Genomic DNA, 4,616 nt, shown 5'->3' with positions numbered 1-4,616 from the left:
CCATGTCGACCAATCAAAAAATGATATGGCAACGTGGCATCTAGTTGTTAAGAAACGGGGGGAAGTTTTAGGAGTGACGTCGGTGTTTTGAGATGTGAGAGATTTGAGACGTTTAGCGCAAATCTTGTGTAGTTAGTGTGTAGTTAGTGTGTAGTTAGTGTGTAGTGTAGTCAATAGTTTTGTTGTGTGTGTCAGAACAATGAGGCGACTGCTGAATGTTACAGGTGTTACAGGAGTGATACATCTCCTGTTGTCAGGCCTGCAGGTATCAGGCTGCTGTTCTCCTTTATCTCATAGTGGACAGAAATTATTTTTGGGAGTGGCACAAATAATTTGCTGTTTCTGATCTGTGGTTGTGGTTTAATGTTTATTATTAGTTTTCTGTACAGAGTACAGATGTGTATTTGTTAGTCACCACCAAACCACAATCATCTGACACCTCTGTGAAACCCACAGACCCACACGAGAAAAAAAAAAAGAAGTGTGAACAAAAGTTTATTTGAGAAACTAAACTTCTGCTGTGGAAACAAGAGCTAAAAACATGAATACAACATAAGCGATGATGTTACTGAGGACACAGAACAACTGGAACTTTAATTGGATTCTGTAAAATGAAAGTATGTAGAAAATAAGCAGTATTGTGATCTGAGCCCAAGAAAAAACTTGGATTTAGGTCCATAATTGGTTGAATGAGGACACTTTCTTTAAATGTAGCTTCTGTGTAACCATCTCCTGAACCAGCACAGTGGTTTGTACCTTGTTGAAAGCGTTTGATCATAGAGTTTGACAATGACACGCCTGCATCCTCTTGCTGTTCTCGACTTTGAATCATGTTGTGTAGTTGTTTTTCTTAAACATGACAATAATTCTGTCATCATGCACTTTGCTGGGCCTTTTAATGTGGCTCAGCTGGTCAGTGGATTCATTCTGTTTAATGATGCATCATATTGTTGATTTGGCCACTCCTGCAGTTTTGCTCTCTCTGATGGGTTTATTGTCACTTGCGCTGACATCTCTCGAGACCTCACACTGAACATAGTAAAAACAGTGAAAAGCTATAAATTATACATTCAACATGGATCGATGGAACAAGGGAGCAGACTTTACCTGGCCATGAAACTCCTATCAGTAAGTTGTTGCCTCTGTGAATGCAGGACTATCTATAAAATTGCTGTAATTCCTAACAGGTAACAGTACTTTACTTAAATGTCTTTAATTAAGGATTGAAGTCTACACTACAGTCACATCCTGATTGTTCAAGTTAAAATTCACTGTGGTGGTAAATAGAGTCAAAACTACAAAAATGGTGTCTTCATAAAAACAAATTATGCCAACAATGAGGAAGAGCAGGAGAGAGAGGGAGTTCTGGGCTTCTTTGCTTTGGCTGCTGCCCCCACGATCTGGCCATGGATACACATGATGTATGGATGGACAGAGGGACTCTGGTCTGAGGTGCTGGGGGGACCAGTTAGAGACCAGCAGCTGGACGTCAGTGGTTGGACTGGTGGACTACTTCAGTGAAGAGTAGACGACGTCTGGCTCTGGTTTAAAGTCTGAACACAAACACACACAGTTCAAACAACAGGAAACATGATTACAAGCTTTGTAGTTCAATCAAGACCTCCAATCTCCACCTCTCTGCATCACACACAGTCCCAGTTCAGACTTTACTGGGAACCAGCTCACATACAAATCACAGAGCTTTCTATATGGCTCACACTTTGAATGTTGAAATTCCAGTTTTTTTCCAGTTTGAAATTTCATCAGGTGTAATTCAGAGTTCATTTTTCCTGAACAAGGTGTTTTATTTTGAAAATCAACTGGATTCAGTGTAAATGTTCTCTTCCTGTCCTCCTGCTCTGATCTGTGCAGTTTGAAGTGACTTTAGTCCACAACAGACGTTAATATAATCCATCCTCTATCTGAAATAAGGTGTATTAGCTCCACCCCCTTTAAGACAACTTTCTTCTGATTGGGTGCCCCACATCAACAGAAGGTTTGAACAACAGGTGGGTGGAGCTTCTGTGCCTGAGATGAACATATGAGGGATCTGTTTACTGCTCACGGGGGGCACTGTGACACTGAACGGTAATATGAACATCTGCCATTTGAACAGGAGAGGGGACAGGAAATGAGAGAAAACATAATGGAAACAAGAATTATTTGTTTTCTTTGTTTGTTTTTAATTCAAATGTGGCCCAAATAAAAAAGCTGTCTACCACTGTGGAGCTTATTGTGTGTTTGTTGTTCTCTCATCAGGCAAAACTGGCTTTTTAGTAAGTAAACTGACTTAATTTGAGCTCTGAGCTTGAGTCATGGTGTGGTTAGCTTAGCATGATGGCTGTAAACAGTGTGAGCAGCCACCTTGTCTCTGTCCACAGTCACAGATAAAGAGCAGCTGTACCTGGGCCTCCTTGTTCTGATGGTTGTTTGTCCATAACAGACGTCTTCAGTTCTCACTGCTGAGTAAATCACAGCTGAATCAGTCTCTGTACAATAAACACATTAAAATAACTGCAGGTACAACTGCAACAGTACTGTGATGTTATTAGACTACAGTGAAAGAAATATTTGTTGTTTTTAATGCAGCTTTATGAAGTGTAGCGTTTTTATAAACCACAGTTTTTTTTTTTCATTCTAACACGTCTGCTGTGAAACACAGCGTGAGCACAAAGAACTGGGTTTAGTTTCAGAGAAAAAGGCAGGTGGACGACCACAAAGCTGCATCTTCTTCCAGTGCACACTGACACTCTTCACCACAGAGCTCAAAGCAAACATGTTCTCACAGCATGAACATGATTATTAACCAAACCAGAACACACTGCAGTGAGAAGCTCATCAGCTTCACACTGACTCCAGTCTAAAGGAAGCTGCTGTGGTTTTACCTGCAGAAACACTTTAAATTGTCCTTTTTTGTGTCTCATGTTAAAAAAGTTCAACCTCTTAACTCATGTTTGTACTAAAACCAGACATCAGACACGTCTGTGCTGTTTGTGATGTTTTAGCTCAGTGACAGCACTGCTGAGAGTTCAGTGGGACAGATGTGGTCCAACAGAAATGCAGACAAGCATCATTTGGGCCAAAAAAACCTCTAAATCACATCAGCATGAAAACACAGTGCAGGTAACCGACTCACACAGCATCCTGCAAACACTCAGTACAGAAGAAAAACAGTCTGTGTTCAATATTTTCTGTCTTAGAAAACTTTGATCAGCTGTTTTACAAAGAGAATAAAAGCGTCTGATTATGACTGAGGAACAAAGTTTTCTGTGTTCAGCAGGAGGAACAGAGACAGCAGAGAAGCCAGGAAGTCCTCTTGGTTTAATAAACATATGAAACTGAGGAGGAAGTGAAAAGATTCATTCCTTTTAAAATGGGAGTTTTTTCTTTTCACTGTCACCAATCACAGAGAGCCATCTGATTGTTGGAAATGACTAAGATTAGTGGCAGGAAACTTGACTAAAGCATGACTGTGATCATTGCTGCTGTGACAGGAAAGCATCAGTTAAAAAGTTAAAAAATCTACCTCTGGTTCGTTTGAATGGATTTTGTTGTTGATTTGATGATGTATCATAACTGTTTGTGGTGTCACTGGTGATGTCATCGTCTCCATCTTCTTTATCTGCTCAGATAAACCAAAGTAAACAAAACGATATTATGTAAGAATCTAAAAGGAGCAAATGATGACATGTCCACAGGATCTAAACAAAACATTACAAATTGTAAAAACCTTCAAGTTTCCTTTGAACACATCCTCTCACCAGCAGAACCAGTAACACCAGTAGAACCACAACACAGACTGATCCAACAAAGGGCAACACAGAAAGAACAGGTGGAGATGTGGATGTAGGTGGAGGTGTGGATGTAGGTGGAGGTGTGGTGGTGTGTTTGTCTAAAATAAAGCAAACACAGTCATTAAGTTGTCGTCACATTGTGAATGTTGAAAGCTGCAGAAACACAGACAGGTGAGTGTGTCACCTGTGACAGTGATCCAGCTGGATGGAGACTCTCCATGACCGCTGATGTCACACTTGTAGAGGCCTTCATCAGACCTGGAAACATGCTGGATGGTCATGTGACCTGTAGGCTGCTTCCTGATGAGGGAGCCATCTTTATAGAAAGCAGCTGGGAGGTTGGAGGGAGTGGTCTTTGTTTTACAGAGCAGAGTGACGTCATCTCCCTCCATCACAGGGAGGACAGGACTCTGCAGGATCACTGATCCACCTCAACACAGAGACAAACTACAGCATTTCATCCATTTACACACAGCTTCATCAACACTAACTCCACACACTCAGCTTACCAGTGACTGTCAGGTTAACCATGTTACTGATGGGACCCTCTCTGGACTCACACCAGTAAACTCCACTGTCCAATGTGAAGATGTAGCTGATGTTACAGGAAGAACCAGCTGGTTTTCCCCACCCATCTCCACACTGCGTCCTCTGTCCTTCAGTTGTGTTTCTCCTCAGAGTCCATCCAGCAGAGCTGTCGTCCTCCTCACAGCTCAGAGACACAAAGTCTCCTTCAAAGAACTGAGAGCTGCTGGGACTCACAGTCAGACGAGCTGTGAGGGTTAAAATGAAAAACTAATGATCTGTTAGACTTTACATTGT

The 4,616-nt window shown here is 41.5% G+C and overlaps 1 long non-coding RNA gene across 4 annotated transcripts; it reads right to left on the bottom strand.

Moving 5' to 3' along the window:
* Nucleotides 1-1,440: 1,440 nt before the first annotated feature.
* LOC120438285 lies at nucleotides 1,441-4,029 on the bottom strand. 4 transcript variants are annotated; one of them, XR_005611770.1, is made up of 4 exons: nucleotides 3,979-4,029; nucleotides 3,527-3,622; nucleotides 2,405-2,489; nucleotides 1,441-1,553 (listed from the first exon to the last, which is right to left on the bottom strand). It is a non-coding gene; the product is annotated as an uncharacterized LOC120438285 (long non-coding RNA). The 4 variants fall into 4 exon arrangements; XR_005611772.1 differs by having other exon boundaries at nucleotides 2,405-2,462; XR_005611769.1 differs by lacking the exon at nucleotides 3,979-4,029 and adding an exon at nucleotides 3,731-3,885.
* Between the last annotated feature and the right edge of the window lie 587 nt (nucleotides 4,030-4,616).

The sequence above is a fragment of the Oreochromis aureus genome, linkage group 3 (genome assembly GCF_013358895.1).
Source record: "Oreochromis aureus strain Israel breed Guangdong linkage group 3, ZZ_aureus, whole genome shotgun sequence".
Classification (NCBI taxonomy): domain Eukaryota; kingdom Metazoa; phylum Chordata; class Actinopteri; order Cichliformes; family Cichlidae; genus Oreochromis; species Oreochromis aureus.
Note: the sequence above shows the minus strand (reverse complement) of the source record. Positions and strands in the feature narration are given on the sequence as shown.